The following is a 16564-nucleotide window of genomic DNA, read 5'->3' on the forward strand; positions in this document are numbered from 1 at the left end:
TAGAAAGGAATTGCTCTACAGGCTGCTGTGTCAGGATGATCTTCTAGACATTGTGCATATCTTTCTTTCCTTTTAAAAAGAAAAAAGAAAAATAACAGGAAAAGATTGTTCTTGAACATAAGGGAGAGATTAGGGTCAGTAAGTGGGCATTCTAGCCCAGATTTCATAAGCTTTTCTTCAGAAACCGAGGAAGGTGGCATGCTTCAAGTGTGGTGGAGCGAACTTGGGAAGTGGGCCTTGCACAGTTTTACCTGCCGTGAGAGCAGCCCTCACTCCAAATCTGCCTTAGCAATGTTTCCTCTAGAATGGATGAGAATGTTATTTCGTGCCGATGGGAGACCACAGGTCCTTATACTCTCTCAATATGAATTCCAACATATATAAAAGCGGAGAGTCACACTTCTTTATTCTGCCGGCAAACTACTGCGAGCCAGCACACTCCATCACTCGGTGTGCATGAATGTGTGTGTGGCTTGTGTGTGTGTGTACATGTGTGTGCATATCCCCTCCTACTCTTGGAGTGGTTCCCAATGAAAACATAAACTTTGCTGCCTTTGCTTTCACATATTCCTTCTAATAAAGCTAAAGTCCAACATAGAGAATGTAGCATAGAAATAACTCACCATTAAATTGAGAGGTGAGAGCTTAGACTAATGTGGGTCTCCAAATGTATTTTTTAATTATGAGAAAAACAAGTAGAAAGAAATACCTCTTCTTCATAATATCAAGAGGATAGGAGTTGGAAGAGTGTGTCTCCAAAGGAACTCTTGTAATTATTTGTACTCCACAAATCTTATCTGAGCACGTGTTTGTCTTTTGAGTTGATAAAAAATCCTTCGCCAAGCCAAATAGTGTAGGGAAGAGATTGGTACCTTACAAATTTTTGTAGTTTTTCTGTTTGTTTGTTTTTTTGTTTTTAATTTCATGATTTAGTACCTGTGAAAATAAGAGGCTGCTATCATAGCAAGTTCCAAGATTGATTTCTTCAAGTTCATCCTTGCCAGCCCCATTTGACATGTACAAACACAATCAATATAGTTACACCACAGATAATCACTCATTAGAAGGACTCCATCCGTTCCAAGCGCTATGTGTATCAATTTATCATCTCATTTTCACACATGCCAGAATGGTGCGTTTGCCTTTCAGTGGCATCATTTGAATAGACAAGGTTAATACCAACTTAATTTTACTTTAATGGTAATTTAAATGAAATACTTTGATAAACACGAAGCCCTGAGTAGTCAGTCTGCTGAGGAAATTCAATCACAAATTGTCTCGCAAGAGTTCTGCTTTTCTGATGGATGGTTGTTCTTACTACTTGACTTGGTCTCCTCCCTTTTATGAAGTGTAGTAGCTGACTAACATAGGGCCTGAGACATGTCTATGGAAACTACATTCACACTGAAGTGCATTTTCTTTTGGCCAAAGCCTGTTGCAAGGAATGCCAGTTTTATTATCCAGGACTTTTAGTGTTCTGTCTTTGTATAATATAATCAGGGAAATAGAGCACTTGAATTGTCATTCCCATTGTCTCTCTTTGCTTCTTTGTGAAGCTCCTTTCATTATTAAAGAATTAGTCTTAGTATTTTTAGCTATAAGGCTTTCAGTGGCTGTACCAGGGAGATCTAGTCACTCCACTGTGGCCCCTGAGCACTTTCTCTATATCCCTCCCATTTCACTTACCACGTTGCGTTAGAATTATTTGTGCAAGTGTGTATATGCCTGACTAAACACTGGTCTGCCTCTTCTACAGTAGCTGAACTATAGTCATGTCTCTTAGGCACATGCAAAGCTTAGTAGGCAGAAAAAAAGCACTCTATTGATATTAGTAATCATTCATAATTTATGTTTAATACATATTTTATCCTGTGGTGAACCTGTGTGGTTTTTCTCTTCTATTGTTTTCTGGTGTCCATAAGTCCCACTAATCAACTACACCATTTGTTTTCAAGACATGGGTCAAGGATCATCACTTGTAGAACCCTTTACAGTTTAAGAAACACTTTCAAAATAAAAGGTAATCCCCATTAAGAAAAAAACCAACAGAGAATAGTGACAGAGTATAATGTAGGTAGTTTATTTATATATTGTGTTTCTTATTTACTTTCCCAAATTGGTGTAAGTAAAGATTTGTTTTTATTTATTGCTAATACCTCGACACCCAGACAATCCTTGAGCATAGTAGATGCTCAATAAATAATTGTTGAGTAAATTAATAAAAATATATACACAAATGAACAAATGTTGCTATATATTAAATCAAATCTCAGTCAAGCATCCTATGCTTTCTTGATTAATTTCTCCTGTATTTTCTCTCTGTGGCCATCTAACCTTAATTATTCTAATTTAGCCTTTCATTTCTCTCATCTCCCTCCAGCTAGAAAGCACCTTCACATAGAATAGAGAAGTTTCAGGCAAAAACTCTTTCACCTTCTTGCCTCTGCACATCAAGAGAGCACCGTAGCTTCATCTTCATCTTCTCTGAGCCCCCTTCAGGGTGGATCCTTACAACTGTAATCTTTGTTCCACTCCTCTCCAGCTTCTCCTGGACCTTTTCTCATTAAGTATTCCATTTCTCCTGTATTTCAATCCATGTCCTTTATTCTGGCTTGTTTCACAAATGCTGAACATGATGAAGTCACTCTTACTATCTAAATAATATTTCTTCTCTTGGTATCAGGCTCCCTCTCTTCCTTCACTGGCAAGACCCTCTGCATTTATCCTTGTTGTTTCCACATGTTTCAGTCTCATAAATTTCTCCCATCGGTTTATCTGGTTTCCATCCTCACCAACACTACTATAGAGATAGTCTATGACCTCTTGATTGCTAAAACCAATGGATACTTTCAAATTTTATCCTGTTTAGTTATTGTGAAGTCTTGGGTTCTTTTGACCTGCATTTTAGAACACTTTTTCCTTTGTCATTGAATCTCCTCTCTCTGGTTCTACTTGATCCCCCTTTATATGTCTTCAGTGCTTCCTGATTTTTTTTTTAATCCTTGCCTCAAGGAAATTTTTTCCCCCATTGCTTTTTGGAGAGAATGGAAGGGGAAAAGAGAGAGATAGAGAGAAACATCGATGTGAGAGCTACACATAGATTGGTTGCCTCCCTAAAACACCCTGACCAGGGCTGGGGATTAAGCCTGCAATTGAGGTATGTGCCCTTGGCTGGAATCGAACCTGGGACCTTTTAGTCTGGGGGCTGACACTCTAACCACTGAGCCAAACTGGCTAGGGCTGTTTTGTTTTTTATTTACATACTTGCCCATCTTATCTATTCCATCTTATCTTACCATACAAACACTAATGACTCCTAAATCCGACTCTGATGACTTAATTTACTTCTAAATTATGAATCTCAAATTGTAAATTTTCCAAAATTGAATTCATTATTTTTCCTGGAATCTGTTTCATTCTCAAATTGTGTCTTTTTAAAATGAGTTCTACCATCAAAACCAGTTAATTCATCCATTATTAATTTTTCTCCCTTTTTTATGATCTATATGTAATTGATTATTAGTTCCTCTCAAGTTATAATACTAAATAATTCTTATTTCTTTCTCTTTTTCTTCATTTCTACTTCTGCTGCTTTCATGCCAGCCTTTATCACTTCTGGTCTATATTATTGCAAAGATAACATGAGGGATAGCCCTGAACCTGGTTTTTGTTTTTTTGTCATTCATCTACCCTTCTTATGGCTGCTATAATTTTATTGTTTATACAAAAACCTTAATATTATATACCCCTGATTTAATCTTTCAGTACATTTTTATCACCAAAGAATAAATATTAACTTCCTTGGCCATCCTTACAAAACTAAGATCTAGTTTGTTCCCATCAGCTTCAGCACTTAGAATTCATTGCTATAGCTTTCCTCCCCTCATTCTCTGCTGTCCCAGTTACATCTGTTCCAATCATGCTACATACAGTATATGAAGACCCCAAATCATCTTATATCTTCATACATTTAAAAGTGTTTTTAGTTAGTCCGGAAATCTCTTCACTAGCCAGTCCCTTTTTCATTTCTTAAGCTAGTCTTCACTTTTTTAGATTCAATTGTAAACAACTCTGCTATCCTTCCTTGACTCCAACCCAAACATAATCGATGACTTAGTCCTTTGACTATCTACTGTGACTTATGTATCAACTTAAACTTCTTGAACCAATGACTATAACTTTTCATCTTCATATTTTTAGTGTCTTATAAAGATCTTAACACATAGTAACTGGTTGCTAAATATTTTTGAATAAGTTTTAAATGACCTATTTTACAGTATGTCAGTATGTCATGCTTCATTATTTATTTTCATGTATGGATTATTGATTAGTAATCAATATTAATTAGTAATTAGTAGATTTGTCTGACTTCCATGACTTGTTCTTCTTTATTGTATTATAAAAAATAATTTTAAAAGTTATTTTGACTTATTTTTGAGTTATTTTTAATTGTTTTTGTGCTAAGAACAGTTAATATAAAATTTACCCTCTTAGATTTATAAGTGTACCACTGGGTATTATTATGTATAGGTATAATGTTGTATAGAAAATCTAGAACTTAGCCGCACTACTGAAATTTTATGCTCATTGATTAGCAACTCCTAGTTTCCTCCTCCCAACCCTGGGTAACCACAATTCTCTTTACTTCCATGAGTCTGATTATTTTAGATACTTCATATAAGCAAATTCATGCAGTATTTGTTCTTTCGTTATTGGCTTGTTTTATTTAGCATAATGTTCTCCAGGTTTATCCATGTTATCACATATTGTGGAATTTACTTCTTTCATTGAAATCATGATCTCAGAGAAATATTAGTATTTTCATATTCATTCCAGCACTGTTTATAATGGCAAAAATATGGGAAAAACTAAATATCCATCAACAGATGAATAGATAATAAAAAACATAGTATATACATATAATAAAATATTATTCAGCCTTAAAAAAGAAGAAAATCTTGTAATATAAGAATATTGTGAAAGGAAATACCATGAAAATTATGGATTTGGATATATAAAATTATATTTTCAGGCATATGATAACCTGTTATTCCTCTAGACAAAATGAGCTCTTAGAAATTATAAAGAAACCAGTGTAATAGAAAGAAATAAAGCCAAAAAAACTAGTAACGCACAGATTAATTTTTTTATAAAGTTCAGAAGGACATAAAAGTATGAGCAAAAGGGAAATCAATGGGTAAACATCTTTCTTTTTTTACTAAACTCATAATGTTTGAAATCGTCTGTGGGTGTTTTGACAAATATACTGCAACCCAATTTCCTCATCCTTGGTTTGATTTATTTTAATGTACACTTGAAATCAGGGACACAGCAGGTCTGTGGTCACTTATATTGCTAATATTTGAAATTAAACTGGGGTAAGGTTCCAAAAGGAGAATTCTTAATAGCCCAACAATCCCTATATATTGCAAAACAATAATTCTGCTAATAATCCCCTATGTCTTCCAGAAGAGAGAAAGTATACTTAAATAAATTCTAGGGCATGGTCAAAATTCACCAGGTTATGTTTTGTTAACTAAAGTGGTGAGAGAAATCTTGATACCAAATACACTATTTTTTCCTGACATAATGATAATATTATTCTCATATTTTACCTAAAGCTTCAACTTCAGTGCTCAAAGAAAAGAGCAAAGCAATACCTACCCCCATACATTGTTGGAACAGTGTTACCACATGAATCTGGCATACTTTTCTTGATAGAGAAACAATAGGGACACAGTGTCCTCATCAAAATGTCAGGAAGTTGGGGTCTTATTCCTACGGCTTCTACTTATTCATTAGGTGCCCTTCTGTCACCTCATACTCATTGCGATGAAGTGAAGCCTGTTTCTAATATTACAAGGTCTCAAGTTGCAGGTGAGGTGGGGAGCAAATGTATTTGTCGGAAATGTGATAGGGCTATCAAAAATATGTGCAAGCAGCTATAAGCTGTTAAACATAAGTCAAGTTCATTCTGCTACAGTGTAAGAATATAATATTTTCATAAGATGTAAAAAGTAAAATGACAAGAAATTTGACATATTACTCAACTAATCCTAACACCTTTATTGTGAATCTCTTTCTTGCCCTCTTGAAATTATTGACTGATAATAAAAAAATGGATAGCTTAACATTGCTTAGCACACACCATTCTTAGCAGCACTGAAATTTAGTGGTTCAGGCCCTGTGACTTACACTGAAAAATTCATGGGTTTGAATTCTAGCCTACACCTGCGTTGTGTGCTTATGAACAAGTTACAAGCTGAGTTTAAAGTCTCTAGAAACTAAAAATGAATATAAAAAACATACCAACTTGATAATTATTTTACATGGTAGTGAATGTAAAGTGTTTAGTACATTAGAAAACCCATGGTAAATGTAACGTGATCTTTAAGTTGCTGGTTATCACAGAGATCCAGTTGTAAAGATAATACTACCATTCTTTAAAGACCAAACTTAGGGCAGAGATGAATATAACACCATGTTGTATGTGCAGATGTTTTTTGTTACAGCCAGACTCCCAGGATCCACTTGTGAGAGCAGCAATACAAATGCATAGAATTTTAAAAGTGTTTTTCAATTGAATTTGAAAAGACTTGAATTTGAAAGAGAGACAATGTTTGTGGATTTGCAGAAATAGTGGAGATAAAGTTAATTAGGTCTGGATTTCCTTCTGAGCCTCTGGAGACAGAGCGTGAGATGTACAATTTACTAACAGTTATTGCTTAGAAATTGGTTACGGAAAAGGGACTCAAACTACAGGACAACCTGCTGTTATGAAGTGGGAGAAAGTTGAGTAGTAGAGAGCCAGGAAGTTCACTTACTTGAAGGTTCATCTTTGTATTTATTTTAGGGAGCTACTTAGATAAATTTAGTTATTAAAGAACTGGAGGCAAAAACAAACAAACAAACAACAACAAAAAAACACACACACAAACCTCCCAGTGCAAGAGAAGGGACTGGTAGACAGGGGAAAGAACAGTTTCCTTGCAGCCATTCTCCTTCCCCTAAAGGCAGAAAGCCAGCTGAACCAGGGCTCCTCTGAAGATCCACCAGCCTTCCTGCTTCCATGTGTGCACAGGAGTTACGTTAGTGCCTAACAATACCTGCTTGCCTCCTATCTCAGAGGGATAGAGGAATAGTTAATGGTATGAATTTTGTCAAGCATGTCAAGACCTCCAGAGATATGCAACATAAATATCTTATGATTTTCTACATATTCCTCTACTTGTTTTGGACCTGGTAAATGGGAAAGAAAAATATATGCATTTATCTAGCAAACTTACTGATATTTCTTTTAAAATAAAATCTGATTTTATTTACAGCGTCCTTTGGATTTTGAGAAAAGTAATGTTTTTAGAAAAATGGTTTTTTACCTTTTTGGTGTCCTCATCAGTGATTTATGTGATATATGTATTCTTACTATGTATTCCCTTATTTTATATATTATGATCCTTGGAAAGAGCCATCCCAGCCATTATATCTCCATATTATTTTTTTGTTCAAGCACATGTGTTCTTTCCCTCCCATCCTATAATCTCCCACCTTTTAAAAGAATATTTAAGAAAACAATCTGTAATAAAGTGGAAATACATAAAATAAGTCCTATAAATTCCTATAGATTCTCACTTAGATAAACCATTATAATTTTTCTTTAGTAAAAGAACATATTTCATGCCCAGCTAATTAAGCCAATATATGCTATTAACCTCAGTTAAAGAACAAAATATTTTAATAAGATGAACAGGCTGCTGGCCATGGGGCCCACTCCTTCCTGACGTGCGCTCTCCACCCTGGTTCATTTCGAAGGCGCTTACACACGGGAAGACGTGCTTCTGCATATCTGTGTTAAGCTGTTCTGTTTGTGAGGAAGGGAAGCTTTCTATAGCAGTATGCTGTGGATATTTCTCCCCTCAGAGCACTGATGAATTATTTAGTACTTGATTTGTCCAAGAAAAGCTTGGCTACACTACAGTGACGGAGCTAGGCTGTAGAAATAGAATATTGTTTAAGGAATTATTGGTGCAAAAAAAGGCAAGTAAAGCAGGAGGCACAGTTGGTTTTCCAAATATACATACACAGCACTCACATTTATCATAATTCAAGAGCTTTATGGGAAAAATCCTAGCATGTTTTGCCTTTATAAAACTGCCTTTATATTCTATGTGCATCTGTTGGCTGGCTTTCCCCTCAATCCCCTTCTGGGTAACCTTCTGTATTAATTTCTTTAAGGTTCTCCTTTTGTCACTTAAATTCAAGATAAGAAGAATATTTCTTTTTACATTATCTCCTATTTCCTAGTACTTCTCAATATCATATTGCATGGAATTGTCTGTATAAGATACATTCAATAACATTTTTGCTTCCTTTAATATATTTTCTAAACTTTAGCCTTACTTTTAAAAAAATATAATTTCTTTCCCCTCCCTCCGTTCTTTTTTAAAATTGACAATTTTCATTATTGGACCTTCTTGTATACTCACTCTCTGTTCAGACAGTTCTTGCTTTGCCTGGTTGTAATATGCACAGATTTGTTACCCTGTCTTAGTTAAATAATACTAGGCCTCAAACGACATATTCAGATTTCAGCTACCATGGTATATTAACTGTGAGTAATTGCATAAAGTACAAACTTCACTGCTAGCTCTGCAGCCCACAAATCACCACATCGATAACAGATGAGCATCGTAACTAATGATCAATCACTTCACTTCTTTCCAAGTCTGTTGGTGATTGGCTCCTGCACAGCTGTTGTTTAGTTTTGGTTTTCCAAATATGCAGCAAAGCCTGTAGTTGTGTTTCTAATCCTCGCCTCTCAGTGCTACAATGAGGTGACATTGTACAACAGTAGGTCCTTGAATGTGGGAATTGGCCGACAGAGATGAAAGTGCAGCAAAGAAACAAACATGGTGACATTGGGAATAAAATTTGAGTCGAACATAAATGGAGTTCTAGAAGAAACAGCTGATCCAGGAATGTTGACCCTGATGCCCTAGACACTAGACTCTTAAGTTAGCTGCCTAGATTGCAGATATTCAATCAGAGAAACCTCAGGAAGGCAAACTTATTGACATAAATAAGAAAAGCGGTGTGATAAAAAGAATGAAGATGTCCCAGAGCAAATGACATTCACATAAAATTTCATATGAAAGGAACTCTCAGAGCTATTTCATATCACTGTGAGAACAAAACATAAAATGTTGAAAGCTTATGGAATCTTAGAAAGAAGGGTGACAATTCACTAAGGCATAGAAAAGATTCGTACCCCTTATTTCTTTTTTCGTACAATGAGAAAAAAGCAAGTATTGTTCAAGTGACTCTTGATTATCTCTTTACAAAGAACAAAAGCACCCATTTGCACTGCTTCTAATGTTTGAAATTATGATGTACTAAACACATATTTGCTTTACTAATCTTTATTTCTCCACACATTTACAACCAGCATTAAGAGAGTTTTTAATGTTTTGACAATATTTTTAAAGGTCACAGAAGAGTTGTGTGTTTTTTCATTGCTTATTATGACCACATTGCACGATTTTAGCTTGCACAGTCATTTTTACAGTGCAGCACTGCTGTGCAAAGCAAGCACTGCCTATACTGAAAAGTTTAAGATACATTCATGGGCTTCTTTTTTTTGAAATATGTTTTTCATTGACTTTAGAGAGAGAGGAAGGGGGAGGGAGAGAGAGATAGAAACATTGATGAGAGAGAAACATTGATCGGCTGCCTCCTGCACACCTCATACTGGGGAAGGAGCCCACAACCCGGGCATGTGCCCTGACTGGGAATTGAACCAAGGACCTCTTTGTGCATGGGTTGACGCTCAACCACTGAGCCACACCTGCTTCGCAAAATACAGTCATGAGCTTCTTAATTACTTGAATGCATTCTGAGAAATGTGTCATTAGGTAATTTTGTTATTGTTCAATAATCATAGGATGCCCTTACACAAACCTAGATGGTATAGCCTACTACACAGCTAAGCTCTATGGGATAGCCCATTGCTCCTACGCTACAAGCTTGTACAGCATGTTACTCTACAAAGCAGGACGAGACTGAATCAGACAGAAGAGGAAATGATGCAGTCAAGAGACATGGTCAACAGAGAGGTGTGAGGCCGCTGCCGGCATAACATGGCCTACTGCTTTACAGCAAAAGATGTTTAAGTGGAAGAGTACACCGAAATAACAATGAAAAGTATAGTATGCTAAATTCATATAAACCAGTAACATAACTGTTTGTTGTCATTATCGAGTATTATGTACTGTCCATAATTGTGTGTTATATTTTTATAGGACTGTTAGACAGTTGATTGTTTAGGCCAGCAGGACCACAAATATGTGAATAATGTGTTGCACTATGACATTATGATAGCTACAGTGTCCCTAGGTGACAGGAATTTTTGAGCTCCATTCTAATCTTATGGGACGCCCACCGTTTATATGGCCCAACAGTGACCTAAATGTCATTATGTAGCATATGACTGTACAGCAAAATTGTAGTTCTGTCAGTCCAGTCTCCTAGATCAAGAGTTCTATTAATTATTTGAAATATTTACTGTGTGTTAATGTCTCACCATATATTTAATGGCACATTGACTGATACAAATGAGGGGTATAATTGGTTCTGAGGCCATTTCATAAATGTGTTCAAGGGAATTTAATCAAGCAAGTTACTGTCCAGGTGCTAATATCACAGCAACGGAGAGTAGAGTACATCTATTATTTTTTAGGGTTTTTATAAAATTGTAACAAATGATGGCATTTTACTGTGTAGGGTTTGTTTGTTTTCTTTAATTTGGGAGATGTTAACTCTTTGTTTTTGTTTTTGCTTTTTAAATATATCTTTATTGATTTCAGAGAGGAAAAGAGAGGGAGAGAGAGATAGAAATATCAGTGATGAAAGAGTCATTGATCAGCTGCCTCCTGCACATCCCCGACTGGGGATCAAGCCCGCAACCCGGGCATGTGCCCTGACCGGGAATCGAACCCCGATCGCCTGGATCCTAGGTTGATGCTCAACTGCTGAGCCATGCCCGGCCAGGCAAGTCTTTGTTCTTAACAATTCCCCAGGTTTCACTTATGAGTTGCATCCCTTTCTCTTGATACTGCTTTTTGTAAACTATTGTTAAAACTAAAAATATAAAAACATTAAAATTAATAAGTATAATAAATAAGACAGTCATATAAAGAATGCCTCTGCAAATCTTTTTTGCAATATTGCAATTGGGATTATTTTTTATTAGGCTGTGTAATTATTCTTTATAAAGCTTTTAGGTGTAAAGTTTTCTCATGCAGTTAAAGATGAGGGAAACTAAAAAGATAACTTTTTTTCTTTGAACGGGTTTACACCTCTTTATCTGTATTAGTTTCTTGTTGCTATTGTAATTAATTACTGCAAAATCAGTAGCTAGAAACAACACAAAGTTATTATCTTACAATTTTGGAAGTTAGCAGTCCTACAATCCAGGTGTCAGAGTCTCCCCTTCAGGAGAATGTAGGGGCACCCGTTTGCTTGCCTTTTCTACCTCTGGAGGCCTCTTTCTATCCCTTGCCTGTCAGAATCAGCAACAGGTGTGGGACCTTCATGGTGTCCTCGCTCTGTTTTCCTGCAGCTGTGAAAGTCTCCTCACTCTTTAGGGACCCATGACTGGACTGGGCTCACCAAGGCAATGCCCATCTCAAGATCTTAATAACAACTGCAAAGTCTCTTCTGTCAAGTGAGTTTTCAACAATCAGGGCATGAATGGCTTTGGGGGCCATTATTCCACCTACCACAGCATGTGACAATGACAATAAGAAAACACTTAAGCTCCCCCGACTCGATTTTTACAAAACTCAGAGCTACAAGACATACTCAGTTGTCATAATTTTAAATTATGCTTTCCCTTCTTGACCTTTTGTCTGTTATCTGCTATTACCCCTGAACTAATTTCTGATTTCATTGTGTTAAGGTCCTTATTGTGCCTGTGCTTTTACTACAAACTAGTAGTTGTTTTATTTTTTTCTTCACTAACAGAAAAACTTAAACTAAAATAATATTTGCAATCCCTACTTAATATTTAAACTTTTAATTTGCCAAGTAGTGATGTTAAAAGACAGAACTAACACAGCATATCAGTTTTAACACAAAACAAAGTAGATGGACATAATCACAGAATAAAAGACATTCCTTTCAAAGAAGTTAGATTGCAAACATAATGTTTAGCTATCTATATCCTTATATATCTAGTTTGATTAAATTAAAATTAAAATGAAGATAAATAAGGTAGCATTTTGACTTAATATGTGCATAATTTTTTTTCCACATAGATTTGTTGACTTGATTTATATTGAATATTGCCACCTGAAATGGAGACTGAATGACCAAACTGTTTTCATGTTTTATATTTTTTCTGTTTCATATAGATAACTGATGAAAATGGAAGCGATACACTTCTGCATTGCTGAATTTGGAATATTTGTCCTTCAAATAGATATTTAGTTGATTCTTCCTCCTACATTTTCTGGAAATTTGGTGCTGCGTACAACTTTATGAATGTTCAAAAATGGGAATTACATATGAAGATGTAATTGTATTTCCTTGCAAAATGACATCACATTTGTGACTTAGTAAAAAGCCCAAACAACAAGCACTATTCTCTGTTCTGCTGAGGCTGAGGTGACTACAAAGGAATTAAACTTTATTTATTTATTTATTTATTTATTTATTTATTTATTTATTTATTTATTTATTTATTTATTTAAACAGTTATGATCTCCACACCCCCTCACAGCAGCCTGCCCTCACCTTTCAGAACTTATTTTTCATTGTCTCTGCTGAGGTAGATTCTTGGCCCAATCTAGGTCAACTGAATTCTTGCTCCCAATAATTTAGACTTGAAACATGGAGACATTGAGTCAGTTAGTTGGTGGCACTAAGCTGGGAGCTCACATAGGGATTGAGGCGGAGTTACTGTTTTTTGTCACATGTAAGAAGTAGCAGAAAAATCTAGATTCTCAAGGAAAAGATGAGTGAAGAGATGCTGAGAGGAAACCAGTGGTAATAAAACAGGTGACTAAAGAGAGAGAGAAATAGAATCAACTGGGCTTACTGGGACCCCTCCAATTTGTTTCCAGTGCCTGGTAAAATCCAGTTTCATATTTTTGATCTTCAGTTTCATGTGATCTTTTTAATAAATTCATATTTTAGATGGAGCAAGAATTTTTGTGTTATTTGAAACCCAAAGTCTTTCTAAGACATTAATTATTCTATGTGAAAACTCCTGCTACCTAAATTATAAAATAAAATATTTTGTTGAATATGTTGGAGTCCATAGGCATGCCTGATGTAACAGATATTTAATGAGTGCCTGTTATGTATCATACTCAGAACTGAAGCTATAAACATTAGTAAGACATAGTTTCTACCTGGTGAATTATCTTTTTTTTCCAAGATGAGTCCTACTTTGTGTCAAACAAAAGAAACACCCTTTTACTGGCCATTTCTTATGCTATCTGATAAACTTCCAGTATTCAATAACAGCACATTTCCATATTAACAAAGCTTGGATGTACTGTGGCAATTTTTATGATCACTCAGATCTTTCTTATTTTAATTCAACTTTTTATTTAAGTAAAGTGGAATAAGCCTAGTAAAGGAGTGATGGAAAGGTGGTAAATTTATTCAGAAGGATTTCTCCCTGAGGAAGATTTGTACGTGTTCCATGAAACCCAGTTATACCTAGCTTTGAGAAATAAAAACATATATATCTTTTTGAAGGGAAGAATCACTGGAGATAATTATGCTGTTTTCTCTGCCTATGACGCCAAAGTCCTTCTTTTTAAACTATAACACACTGGTTACAAGCTGAAACTCCTGAGACAGTCTTACAGATTTTGAATTGTGGTCCTGCTGTTTTCTCAATGTCTGGTTCTAGCTAACTTATTATTTGGTCCTAATTCCTCATTTTTAAAGGGGGATATAATAGTATCTACTCATATAGTCATTTTGCAAATTAAGTAAGATACAAATATAAAACTTTAAAACAGTACCAGGTATATATAGTAGGTGTTGAATGCATAATAACTACTATTAGTACTGTTTTAAAATACATAGCAAAAACACATACCACAGCTGTGCACACATGCCAACACACTCAGCCCAAGAAGAGAGAATCATAAGCACCTGAATTCATTATATAATTTAGGGCCTAAGAGATGAGAAATGATAGAAAATGTAAATGTATGTATAAAGACTAAATTATGTCCGGTATTATGGAGTCAAGTTAATGATGCAAGCCATCCCTTAAAAACTAAAAACAAATTTTTTATTCTTCTTTTTCCAGCTTTGCTATTCAGTAAAAATCAGTTTTATTGTTATTCACTGGAACATTCATTTTCTCTGGTGCAATAATTAATGACAAAGAGATGTTTATGGCTTACCTCTTTTTCATCAGAAAAACAAAGATGACTGGGATACAGGGAGTAAATACAGATTTATTTTTGACAATAGTAGTTTAGCTAGAAAAGTTATATGCTAAGTTATTCCTTCCCTATGAAAGTTATACAAATATAACTGAATTTATTTGATGGATTGAGGTTAAGTGAATGTGATATAAATATTTATAAAACACAATTGTATTATATACATAATTTATAAATATATACATATATATTTCATATGTATAATGCAAAATGTACTGAAGAATAAATTTGGCACACCAATAATGCTGAGAAGTTTAATCACCTCCTTCACAAATATCAGAAAATAAGAAGACCGGGAAATATAGCTAAAAAATCAGAGACAGACTTAAGATGTGCCTCCAGGATTATTCAATGTACTTACTTTATGAGAAGGGTTGGCATATTTCAATTACTAATTATATATAAAAGTAATAATCATTATGGTGATCAGTAAAAGCTTAACCCAGATAAAATATTATACAGTTAATATGTTGTATTGTCCAAGGAAACATATTCCTGGTGTTATCTTAACTTTCTCTCCTTGTATTAATCAAGTGTTGATGACCATGACTTAGGCCTGAAAATATTGTGGTAGGAAACCTTGGCAGAGGGAAAGCCAGACCGTACCTGCGCAGGGTTATTTATCACGCTGTCACTGAAGCCCAGGGAAGTGCAGTTCCAGCTAATTTATTACAATGTTGTTTTCGTTTTTACTGGGCCCGGGAAGAACTTACACTGAGGCCATCGTGCTGTGATCTGCACTAGAGCAGCGTCGGTGACAGCACTACTTCCCTTGCACATTTTTTATGGCACCTATTTTTCCCTGACTCTGCTCTCTTTCCCATAACGTTTAAGAGCATTCATGAAACTCAATAGAAGCCGAGGGCTGTCCCTGTGTGGTGAGGACAGAGAGCAGAAGGTGAGGCGGGTGAGACAAGCGAATGCTGCCCCAGAGCTGTATGTATGTTACTTGCAAATGTGACTTGTTTAAGCCCCTAACGTCTTATGTTGGATGACTCAATAAACAAGACCTCCAAAATTCTGGCTCTCTATGGAGATGCGAGAAGGTTGAAAGTGATATTGAACTACTAGAATTGCCAACTCTTTCTTTTTCTAATATAAATGCACATAAAAAATAAAATTGGGGCAGTGAGGAGTGATGGGTTGAAAGTCAAGAAGCCTAAGGAAGTGAATACTTGGCTTTGATCTTGTGCAAACGTCATATATGAGATTTTCCATATCTTTTTCTCTCATACAGTCAAAGAGCAGTTCATTTCAAATATTTATTTAGGATTTAGCCCCCTCAAAGAAATTATAAACCAGAACTCCATTTTTATTAGTTGTGGGTATTTCTTGAAATGTGTCATATATATATATATATATATGTATGTGTGTGTGACATATATGTGTGTGCCACTTATATATATGTATGTGTGTATATATATATATGTATATATATCAACATCAAAAAGAGATGCATATTTTGCTCAGATGCACAAAAAGGAAAACACAAAAATGGTTTTATTCCCGAAAGTGTAGTATATAGTTTATGTCAGTGCTCTCCCATTTACTTCTATGCACTGTTACAGACTTTATCCAAATGAATGAGCATTTGCACGGGAGAGCAATATTTTTGTGCATCAAAACATCCATCTTCTAAGAACTTGAAATAAAATGAAAAATACATGTTGAGTGAATATTCATTTACAAGTCACAGACACATCTACTTTTCTTTAATATGTGCAGCAATGCCTTGAGACATAGGAGAGTGGCTCATCTTTAGCAGCTAAAGTAACAGATAGCAAAATTAAATGACCACTTTAAGTTACTACTTAACTAGCCATAGTCACAGCTAGAACCCAGGACTAAGGTGACTGAATTGTGTATTATACAGATATTATAATAGGAAGCTTGGATCTATGCAAGCATTAGTGCAAATGTTTGCCTTTGTGATGATTCATACCATTCAGCAAGCCCCTTGCCTCAGGGATCAAGTCCAAGATCCTAGACAAAGCAACGATGCCCTTTTGGGCCTTCAGCCTAATCCACCATAACTCCTGCTTCACCCTAGAATCTAGCAGAACTAAACCACTTGTAGTTTATCCCACATAATTACTATT

The sequence above is a fragment of the Miniopterus schreibersii genome, assembly GCF_964146895.1.
Source record: "Miniopterus schreibersii genome assembly, chromosome: 8".
Classification (NCBI taxonomy): Eukaryota; Metazoa; Chordata; class Mammalia; order Chiroptera; family Miniopteridae; genus Miniopterus; species Miniopterus schreibersii.